This window comes from Cydia splendana, chromosome 1 (assembly GCF_910591565.1).
Source record: "Cydia splendana chromosome 1, ilCydSple1.2, whole genome shotgun sequence".
Lineage (NCBI taxonomy): Eukaryota > Metazoa > Arthropoda > Insecta > Lepidoptera > Tortricidae > Cydia > Cydia splendana.
Window position 1 is genome coordinate 29,502,168 of NC_085960.1, and position 12,261 is coordinate 29,514,428.

Sequence of the window (12,261 nt, forward strand, 5' to 3'; positions counted from 1 at the left end):
GGTTTTATGATGCATTTGTATACCAAGAGTTTGTTGCTTATTGTCACAGGGGACTGTCTTCCTATTAGCCATAGTAAGCGCTTAAATTGTATGTTGGCTTCATTTTTCTTTGCTTTGATATGATTGGCCCATGTGAGCCTCCTATCTAGATGAAGGCCTAGGTATTTAACACAGCATTCACTGGGTAGTGTCTCTCCTCGTAAAGTTACAGGCGGGCAGTCTCCTTTTCGTAAGGTAAATGTTATTTGGAGTGACTTTGATGTACTAGCCTTGATTCTCCATTTTTCGAGCCAGTGGTTTTTTGTAGCTGCATTTGCAGTTTTCTTGATGCTGCAACGGGGTCTTTGTCAGCGGCAAGGCACGCTGTGTCGTCAGCATATGTTGCTGTAACTACATCTTCTGTACATGGAAGACCTGCGGTGTAAATTGAGTACAGCACTGGGCCAAGGACTGAGCCCTGGGGAACTGAGGCCTTAATGTCATAGAGTTCAGAGTATTCATCACTAAATTTAACCTGGAACTTTCTTCCGAGTATATAAGACCTTAAAATCATATAAAATGAGTTTGGTAGTAGGTTTTTCAGCTTGAATAGGAGCCCTTTGTGCCAGACACGGTCGAAAGCAGTATTCTTTACGCTCTAGTGATTGTCTTATCTTAGCTACTACACGGTGTACTTGTTCAACTGTAGAGTGATTTTGACGGACAGTGTTGCCAGGGCTCTGGAGTCATAAGTTACGTTTCGTTTCCCTAAAAGTCACGTTTTTGCTGCTCAAGTCACATTTTTATATTATTGTATTGTATGGGTAGGTAAATCGATTTTGTTAGAAGAAATTCAGAAAATAATATATTTCACAAAAAATCTACTAACCTTTTATGATTTTTCCTCAAAAAGAAAAAACGGAACCCTTATTTATAGGATCACTCGTGCGTCTGTCTGTCTGTCTGTCCGTCTGTCACAGCCTATTTTCACGGAAACTACTGGACCAATTAAGTTGAAATTTGGTACAAATTGGTGGAATTAGTGACCCAAAGACGGACATGTAAGTCATGTAACGTAAACAAATGAATTTTAAGCATGGGGGCTACTTTTGGGGGGTCAATGAGAAAGTTAAAAAATTAAGAAATAACCCAAGCAAATTAGAAAAATCTGCGGAAATAATTCGAGTAGTTTTGAAAATTGGTACAGGTATACCTTGTGGTGTCTAAATAAACATACTAAAAGTCCTCGAGGGTAGGGGGTGTGCTGAGGGTGCAGGGAGGGTTAAAGGTACCTTTTTTCTTATTTTTGCTCATATCTCGAATATATGTACAAATAGCTACAAATAGCATTATAATTACTTCGGTACTACTAAACTAAATTGATAACTAGCTTAAATCTAAAATAGGCCCTTGAGGCATTGTTCCAAGGATGCTGGCGGCATTTCCTCGCTGTATCGCAATGCTGATACGTTGTGCGAGGTAGCCTATTACTTCGGACAAAAGTTTTATCATACAATTTCCTACAAATTTGGTTATGTTTAATTTTACTCTACGATCAATACTTTAGGAGCTTCAGGTTGTTAAAGTTAAATTAGAGTTAAAAAATAGACGGTTTAAGTAATAGGGTCCCGTTTTACCCTTTGGGTACGGAACCCTATTACTAAGACTTCGCTGTCCGTCCGTCCGTCCGTCCGTCCGTCTGTCACCAGGCTGTATCTCACGAACCGTGATAGCTAGACAGTTGAAATTTTCACAGATGGGGCTGTCCATAAATTACGTCATCGATTTTTGACGATTATTGACCCCCCCCCCCCCTATAATCATCCAAAAATCATGCTTCAAATGACCCCATTTCCTCCTACTTCATGCTACCGTCATCCGATGTCCAGACCCCCCCCCCCCTAATTTGAAATGACGTAATTTATGAATAGCCCCGATGATGTATTTCTGTTGCCGCTATAAGAACAAATACTAAAAACAGAATAAAATAAAGATTTAAATGGGGCTCCCATACAACAAACGTGATTTTTGACCAAAGTTAAGCAAAGTGGTCAGTACTTGGATGGGTGACCGTTTTTTTTTTGCTTTTTTTTCGTTTTTTTTTTGCATTATGGTACGGAACCCTTCGTGCGCGAGTCCGACTCGCACTTGCCCGGTTTTTTTCGTAATTGTTCATCATAAATAAAAATTTTAGTTTGGAGTAAGCAAGTTAAGTGACCAGGCCCCAATTTCACCACGGCTACAATTGTCAGTGACATATGTCGAGCGACAATTGTCAAGCGACAGGTGACATATTACAATTTTGTAAAATATTTTCTATAGAAATACTTACAAACATGACAGGCATTTTGCTACAATTGTATGTATTACAATTATGTTGTGAAACAAGAATTATTTTTTCTAGTCGACATATTTGTAGAATTGTCGGTGAATCTTGACAGGAAATGAGTTATATGTCGGAATTTCGTGACAATTGTAGTGTTTCTTGTGACAATTGTCATAAACTTAGCAAGAGAAATATCTGTTTTTCCGATATAATAAAGTTTTTTTAAATAATACAATGATGGTGGCAAACAGAAATACGGCCCGCCCGATGGTAAGCGGTAACCGTAGCCCATGGATGCATGTGACGTCAGCAACAGTGATGTTTTACAATTGTCGCACCTGTCACCGTGGTGAAATTGGGGCCTGCTGATAAAATATAAAAAAAACCGGTTTAGATCATGTCGGGCCATGTTCAGTGTAGGGTTCCGTAGTTACCCGTCTGTCAAAATAGACTATTCGCAAAAACTCAAAAACAGCTATACCGATTAGGTTCGCTATATTTTTCCTTGAAAGTCTTTACTAAGCTATGTTTTTATGATTTTTTTCATATTTTTTGGACCCATGGTTCAAAAGTTAGGGGAACTAAAGGGGAAAACACAACTTTTTTTCTTTCAGATCGATTATTTCCGAAAATATTAAGTTGATCAAAAAATGGTTCTTGAAGTGTATTCGTTTTAAAAGACCTATCTAACGACATTCCACACTATAGGGTGGAAGCAAAAAAAAATTCATCCCCACTTTAATGTAGGGCAGCCACCATAAAAAAATATTTTTTTCTACTTTCTATTATTAAATTTGGCATGAATATATAAATTTGCTACACTGACAAAGTCATAAAATATAAACTAGAAAAAATATTTTTTTAGGGTGACATTAAGTGGGGATGATTTTTTTTTTCGCTTTTACCCTATAGTGTGGGTGTCTTGGATATGTCTTTTAAAATGAATAAGGGTCTTTAAGGACTATTTTGGATCAACTTAATATTTTCGGAAATGATCGATCTGAAAGAAAAAAAGTTGTGTTTTCCACTTTAGTTCCCCTAGCATTTTAACCATGGGTCCAAAATTCGTCTAGCTTAAAAAGTCACAAAAATTGCCTCAAGATCGTAAGTCACGCACAGGTCACACGAGAAGGCGAAAAGTCACGAAAAATGTGACTTTTGTGACCATCTGGCAACACTGTTGACGGAAACCAAATTGGTAGTTAGGTTAGGTTAGGTTAGGTGTTATTCTCTTCCAATACTGGTTTTAACCTGCACAGAAAGACTTTCTCAAAGGTTTTGGATAATATTGGCAGTAAGCTGATGGGTCTGTAAGAGCTTGGTTCTGTTGGAGGTTTTCCTGGCTTTGGTATCATGCATATCTGGGAGACTTTCCAAAGCTTCGGGTAGTACTGCATTCTAAGAATAGAGTTGAATAGCATGGTAAGGAATACCACTGGTTTTCTTGTAAGGTGTCTAAGAATCTCAGCCGTTATCAGGTCAAACCCTGGTGCCTTCCCTTTGCCCAGATTTCTTATCACCCTGTAGAGTTCTCTGGGTGTAACTTGTTTCAGTGGTAGTGATAATTGTTGGTCACTGTTTAATCTGGCTTCAACCTCATTTTCAAAGTCCTGCATTGTTGATGTATTAGGTGTAAAGACTTGGCTAAGATGCTGTGCAAACAATTCTGCTTTTTCTTGAGGCTTCTTAGCCCAGGTTCCATTATGTGATCTTAGAGGGGGCACCATTTGTTTTGGTTGTTTGAACTGCTTAGTTAATTTCCAAGGAATAATTGTCATTTTTTGAGGATGACAAAGAACTTAATTTTTGGTGAAATGTTTGGTTTTCATGATCTTTTATCATTGCTTTTAGTTCTCTGGCAGCTCTGTTAAATGCAGTTTTGTCTTCCCTATATCTACTTGTTTGCCATCTTCTTCTAAGTTGTCTTTTCTCTTTGACTTTGTTTCTTATTTCCAGGGATATATTTTTTGTGGAGTTTCTAGTTTTAATGCATGGAGTTGAGAGCCAGGCAGCTTCCTGTATCTTGTTTGTTATGTAGAAGGTTGCCTCATCAATATCTTCCTCAGTCTTTAGCTTGACCCTCAAGTTTATATGGTTTTCTAGATGTTCTGTGAAAGCAGTCCAGTTTGTTCTATGATTACATAATGTTAATGGGTGTTCTCTTTGTATTACATTTGCACTAAATGTCCCTATGACGGGTGAGTGATCAGATGAACTATCAAAACAACTCCCAATATCAAAGTAAGTATCGGAGAAGCCTTTGATGATGAAGAAGTCCAGTAGGTCAGGAACTTTATTTGGGTCAGTGGGCCAATATGTAGGTTCTCCGGATGATAAGGTCAATAGTTTAAGGTTGTCAATGCATTTTTTCAATTCACGACCCCGGGTTGTTACCAGACGGGAGCCCCAATGTGTATGCTTACTGTTCCAGTCGCCTCCGCTGATGAACCGTTTGCCTAGAGTCTTAAAATAGTTTTTAAATGTTTCTTCCTTAATAGAAAATCTTGGAGGGCAGTACGCAGCACTTATATTTATTTCTCCGATTCTATCCTGTACAGTTATAGTGGTACTTTGAAGATAGTTTTCTTTATATTCGCTATGTGGATAGTGTTTTATACTGCTCTTTATTATTATTGCTGTTCCTCCATGTGAGGTCCCATCGGGGTGGTCTGTATTATACACATTGTTGTTTTGTAATTTAAATTGTTTTTTGTTGTTCAAATGGGTCTCCGACACCAGCATTATATCTATTTTATTTGTTTCAAGTATGATTTCTAATTCTTTTTTATTGGTCAATAACCCGTTTATATTCCATGTAGCAATTCTAAGGTCCATCACGGCAATTTGTTAATAAGCGTTGTTATTAGTGAGACAAGAGCACCCACTTGTGTCACGAGTTGGTCAATTTTATCTGCTTGTTTGTTTAGTTTTTGTAATAACATTGTTTGGTATTCATTATGATTTGAATGAACATTACTTTCTATCTCATTGAGTTTGTATGGCTGTGGCCTCCTTAAGTCCACTTTATTTCTCATCTTTATTTGTTTTTTAACAGCATCACTATACGTATGTTCTGTTGTTCCCGAGGGTTCTGTTTTGTGGGTTGTCTCCTGTGGTACCGAGGTTTGGTTTGTTTCATTATTGTATATTTCAATATCTTGGTCCTGCATAGTTTGTGTTGTTATGGAGTCGACATAGATGGCCCGGTGAGTATCACCTCTATGTTTTTCTGCTGTCTCTGGATTTTCCATTACTTTTCCCCTATTACTATATTTTGTTTTTATTTTTTTTTACTTAGTATTTCCTGATACACTTTGCACCCTTTGTAACTTGCTGGGTGGGTCCCTTGACAAAAATAACATGTGGCTGCAGTTTTCTTGTCTTTTGTACATGCGGTAGTATTGTAGCTCCAGCACATTTACAACATACGTAAGGGCGCATACAGTAATTTTTTGTATGACCATATTGTTGGCACCTTGTGCACTGGACTATATCAGTTATTTTCCTTGGTTCTTCTATTTTGACTCGTTGGTTGTAAATATATTGTATTTATTTAGCCAATTTATTATTTTCATGGGGATTCAGGTTTACAAAAAACACATTATAGGGTTCTTTTGTATTTTTCTTGCGGGCCTTGACAATTTCTCCCATAACCTTGTTACCTGTATTTTCTATGGCTTCTATAATAGCTTCCTTCGGAGTAGTGTGGTGAAGGTTCTTGATGACTATTTTTGTCCACCTCTCCCCTTTGGGCTTAAAGGTATGACCAATGAGTCCCTTGGCACGGATGTGATCAATTAGTTTTTTGTAAATTGGCACAGTTTTAGTGGAAATTATCATTTCATCCCTTGAGACTATTTTATATGTATAGTCTTCTTTTTTCATAACTTCAAGCAGGCACTTTGTAAGCTCCTCCACATTTTCAATTCCATATAAATAAGTTGAAGGTGGTTTGGGGACGTTTAATGTTTTATCAACTACTGGCTCGTCTGTTCCTCTATCTTGGGACTTATCAAGGTCTAGTAACTGGAAACTGTTCTCCGTGGGTATTTGCTTTGTCACTGGGTGGTTAATTTGCTTCTGGACAGTACTTTTTGTTTTTTGTATCTTGTGGGTAGGCATATTTTGCTCAGGAGAGCGGACCCTTTTTTGACTTGGGGCTCTTTGCCAGGGGACTGTAATGACGTCTACTGGTTCGGCTGCAGAGACCTCGGATTTGCTCTGCTCGTATATCTTTTCGTCGTGGTTCTGAACCGTTTGGTTTATTTTTGAAGGAATGCTGTTTGGTCCATCCGAGCTTGGTTTTGATTCTGGTGTACTGTTGTTTGGCTGGTTTGGACTGGTGCCCACCGAATTGCATCTTTGTCTGGAGTTCGCATGGAATAGTCCTTTATGGAAAACTTGTTGAACAAGTGTTTTATTTTGTGGCATGTTTTTTGTTATTTCAATGGTTTCGCTGTTTTCTTTTGGGTCTCCACTCATCGGTTAGATGAATCCGATTAAATGGTACACTTGTTATCCATTTTCAATCTGTATTTGGCCGAGCATTATGAATTACAAAAGTTTTCTGACACTAATTATAAATTATTTGAGGTTATGTTTCACTATGAAATTTGGTCCGTTATTTAGGTGTTATTTCGCACTTTTTTGAAGAAATCACTGTTATACGACACTTTAGAAGGGTTTTGCTAACAATTAATCACTTATTTTTGCAATATATCACGAAAATACACAATAATATCGATATTACTTCGCAAGCTATAACTGACGCGTTTGCGTTAGCAGGAGATCTAAGGTCCCGTTTTCTAAGGGGACCTTGCATTTTGGAGACAAAGCGAACCGCTTGGAACAGGTGTTCCTGGGGGTGACCTGAGCTGATTAAGCCCGGTTGCCAAGAGGTTCCCCCCAGTAGGTGGGCAGGGGAGGGGGGGTAAAAGTGCCTCCGGCGCGCCTCACTCTAAGCTTTATATCTGCATACATCTCGCAACTATATCAAGTTTGGTGTCATTTTCGTATAATTCGAGGATGAAGAATTCATTTCTGTGACTAAATTTTCACTCACCCATACAAAAAATTCGAAAAATTCAAAATTCAAAAAAAATCTTTAGATTTTTTTTTCGAAAATCCTCTATAAAATGTATACTATGAGGATTTGCTCTAGAAAAAAAAATACCTGTGAATAGCCCAGTTCTCGTACTATACAGAATAGTAAACTTGTCAAACATTTTTTTTCATAACTCTGTTAATAAAAATGTTTTGTGTCGCGCGGCGTACTTGCATTGTAAGAGTGGTATGCAACGTTTAGGATTTTTAAGTATGTTTATATGATTTCTGATAAGTTGTTATTCTTCTGGTGGTAGATTACATTAATAAATTACTTCTGGACGTGATATATATACAAATATATAAATAAAGATGTTGGGAAAACTTTCGCTAATAGAGTTAAGTATTATAGATGTGATAAAATTAACATAGGAGATGTTTGACAAAAAATGCGGGTTAAAATAAGATATTATATTGTTCGTAATTGCCATTACATGCCCATGGGACTGTGCATTTTAGGTTTTTTTTAACGCAGTTGCACCTCCCTGCGCATTTTGTTTTGCAGCGGCAACGAATAAGCTCTAAACAAGCAGCAGCCGCCGCAGGTAGGCTTGTCCATATGGGCTCCCAATAACCTTGTTGTTTGGACCAGCCCCAGTCAGCAAGGGCAGCTGAGGGGCTATAATCTGTCCCCAAACATAGACCAAATCGCGCCGTGCGCCAAAAACCGCCGTGTCGCCGAAATAATTTTCAACCAGGTTGACAAGGTGCAGAAAACCCTAGAGGCAAAGCAAACCGCTCTATGTGTGTTCCTTGATGTTGAAGGTGCTTTCGACAATACGCCCACAGAGACCATACTCAATGGTATGAAATCAAAGGGAGTAAACGAAACCACCAGATGGGTACATAGCATGCTCTCAAACAGAGTAGCCACTCTGACCATCAATACTATATATAGAGCATGAATTTTATACCACTAAAGGGTGCCTACAAGGAGGCGTTTTATCCCCACTATTATGGACCCTAGCAGTGGACCAACTTCTTGCAATCATGTCAGGCCAAGACTTTGATACCTACACAAGGATATGCCGACGACCTTGTAGTCATCGTCAAAGGCCCTTGCCTCAACACAATATCCAACCTAATGCAAGGAGCTCTAAACACAATATTCAAATGGTGTAGAGAAAATGACTTGTCCATTAATCCGAGCAAGACTGTAATAGCCATTTAACCATTCACAAGGAAACGGAAGCTCGATAAACTCACAAAACCAAGACTTAATGGACAAATAATACCGTTCTCGGCAGAGGTCAAGTATCTAGGGGTCACCTTTGACCAAAAGTTAACTTGGAACCCTCACCTGAGAAACATTATACAAAAAGTGAAAATGGCCATGTGGTCATGCTGTGTCGAATGGCAGGAGCAAGATGGGGCTTTAGATCCAAATTGCTATGTGGTTATACACAGCGGTATTGAGGCCAATTGTCACCTACGCCTCCGCAGTCTGGTGTAACAAAACCAGCCAAAAGACAGCAATAGACACTTTAAACAGCCTGCAACGCACGGCTTGTTTAACAGTAACAGGCGCCTACTCCTCGACACCGGGAGCGGCCCTAGATGCACTGCTGGACATCATACCACTCCACTTGCAGGTGCAAAAGGAGGCCAAGCAGTGCGTCTACAGAATATGCACGCTAAACAGGCCAAAATGGCGCTCTCAGGCATTAACCAATCTAAAGGCCTGGGTTTTTGCGAATAGAGCCCTTAGCATGCCCACTGATGACGCTCACACCGAATGTCATCTCACCAAACTGTACACAGTAGAAATACCTCCTAGAGACAAATGGATCAACCAAATGTACGTCGAAGAGGGAAGCCACATCTGATATACAGATGCTTCCAAGAAAGGCAATGATGTAGGATGTGGGATCTATGGTGAGAGATCTAAGCTCAGAGCTAGCGTCAGCATGGGCACATTGGCCTCAATCTTCTAGGCAGAAGTCTTCGCCGTCAACAAATGTGCGGAGATCAACCTGGATAGAAACCTAAGACACCAGCTTATCTACATCAACTCAGACAGCCAGGCTGCTCCGCTGGCACTAGAATCCCTTGAGTCAAACTCAAAACTAGTACAGAACTGTAAAACAAACCTAAATGCACTGGTTTACTCCAACAAAGTTACACTTAGATGGGTACCAGGGCACTCCGACATTAACGGAAACGAAGAAGCGGACGAACTTGCTAGAAAGGGCGCAGACACACCCCTGGTCGGCCCAGAACCCTTCTGTGGAAGCACAAAACGAGATGCATATTCTCTGCTCAGCAACTTAGAAAAAACGAGAGCAATCGATTGGTGGAAGTTCGTTAAAGGACAAGAACACTCGAAAGCTCTGATCAAAGGGTTCAACAGCAAAACTGCTAAGGAGCTTTTAAGGCTCAAAAGGCACAAAACCTGCGCGGTGACCAGAATACTGACTGGACACTGCAAGTTGAACAAACATATATGTTTCAAATTGGCAAGAAACAAGATGCGACATTCAGGTTCTGTCAGGAGTCAGAGGAGACTGCAATGCACATTCTCTGTTCTTGTGGACTACTAATGTCAAAAAGAAGTACCTACCTAGGGCGACACGTAGTGCAACCCTATGAGGTACAAAACATTACGGCCCAAAGAATCTGGAACTTTCTGGATGCAACAGTTATTAGTAATGAACTTAAAGGGCCGTCACAATAGATCAATGCTGGTCAAAGCGACACTCAAAGGCCCACAACACCACAATAATAATAATAATGTCCCGCGGGGGCAGCTTGTGGCGAGCTGACGGTGAGTGACGACACCGCGGACCCCTATTCCAGAGGGCCCTGTCATCTGGCCCTCGCCTCTGTGCTTGCCTTGATTGGCCGGCCAGAATGGAGTCGCAAGAGCGGGACCTATGCTCCAGGTTGGAAGTGTAAAATGTCATAACGCCGGCTGAACGGATTACCGGGATCTGGCTACCGCAGACTCACCTCTCGACAACCTCACAGCCACTCCAAAGTGTTGCCCTGTTGTCGCACTGTGCGTGCGGCCATTGCGGGGCCCACTCAATGAGTTGGCGAGTCACCACCTGTCATTTACAATTTTGAGACTGATTGTCACGGCAGGTGTCCGCTAGTCTCTCCCATAGCCCATTATCCAGTCCATCCAACTTTCAAATCTGTAGCCCATGACCTTAGTTCCCATCGCAGCACAAACGTGCTGCACTGTAATAGTCTTTGCACCTGGCGGGGACCATCTCCGGATGTATCACATTGTGCGTTCGGGGATAGTATCCACCACATGTATCCCTTGCTTTTAGATTAACGTGCCTTAAAGGGCCTCTGCGCTGTTGGCTTCGTCCCCACGTACGCCTCCCAAAGTTCCGGGACCCCATGGTCCCGAGATATGGAAAAGACATGCAAATAATAATGTTAATTTTATCACATTTATAATACTTAACTCTGTTGGCGAAAGTTTTCCCAACATCTTTATTTATATATTTAATTTATATTTGTATATATATCACTTCCAGAAGTAATTTATTAATGTAATCTACAACCAGAAGAATAACAACTTATCAGAAGAAATCATCTAAACATACTTAAAAATCCTAAACGCTGCATACCGCTCTTACAATGCAGGTACGCCGCGCGACACAAAACATTTTTTTTAACAGAGTTATGAAAAAAAATGTTTGACAAGTTTACTATTCTGTATAGTAGGATAACTGGGCTATTCACAGGTATTTTTTTTCTAGAGCAAATCCTCATAGTTAAATTTTTTTAGAGAATTTACGAAAAAAAAATTAAAAGATTTTTTTTGAATTTTGAATTTTTTGTATGGGTGAGTGAAAATTTAGTCACAGAACTGAATTCTTCATCCTCGAATTACACGAAAAAGATACCAAACTTGATATAGTTGCGAGATGTATGCAGATATAAAGCTTAGAGTGAGGCGCGCCGGAGGCACTTTTACCCCCCCTCCCCTGCCCACCTGCTGGGGGGAACCTCTTGGCAACCGGGCTTAATCAGCTCAGATCACCCCCAGGAACACCTGTTCCAAGCGGTTTGCTTTGTCTCCAAAATGCAAGGTGGTGGACCTTAGATCTCCTGCTACGTTCCGTTTCACTCTTCAAGATATTTAATTAAAATACATAATTACCTACTAAAATATGTGTTCCGCAATAATTGAATTATTTTATTATATTCTAATATATTTATTATTCATTAGCATTTCAATTATGTTTATGTTTAACAAAGATATTGAAGCTTCAATTAATAGCTATTTCGTTCCGCTGTGTAGCGTTTATCGATATATAACATGATTAAAATCGACTTTTCACATCCCTAAAAGAGCAAACACACGTTTTTACGCACACATACACCTGGATGCACCAAAAAAGGCAACACTTTGATTTGAAGTTCATCTTGTCAACAGTATGGTTGTCCTTTTTTGACAAATGGCATTTTTAAAAGAGCGAGGAGAGAGAAGTGATACTAGTTGCTGCGCCGTCAAAGTGAACAGATAACGTTGGGGCCTTGGTTTTTACATTCTCCAAAGGCAATAAAGGCGGTTTTACGTATAAATGAAATGAGGCATTACTTACTTTACTTTCCGTGAGTAAAACATAAGTATAAACGAAAATAAAATCGTGGTTGCACAAAATGTTGTAATGTTGCAACCGACAATTCAGAACAGTAGGTATAAGCATAGAGTTATATATTTGACAGAGGGAATGTCACTTAAGACAAACTGTGACACTGCAATGGCGGACGGTTTGAAAGTGTGCGTGTAGACGAGTGATACCATGTAACACAAATTCTTCCCTAATGGTGAAACAATTATTGTCAATATCGTCCTTGTTTTCAAATATTAAAATAGGACAGTTTTACGT

General features: G+C 39.7%; 1 protein-coding gene across 1 annotated transcript in view; it reads left to right on the top strand.

Annotated features, from left to right (window-relative positions):
* Positions 1-12,261, top strand: part of LOC134797316 (WD repeat-containing protein 26) — a 114,330-nt gene that overhangs the window by 95,066 nt on the left and 7,003 nt on the right. The gene's annotated exons all lie outside the window — the stretch shown is intronic.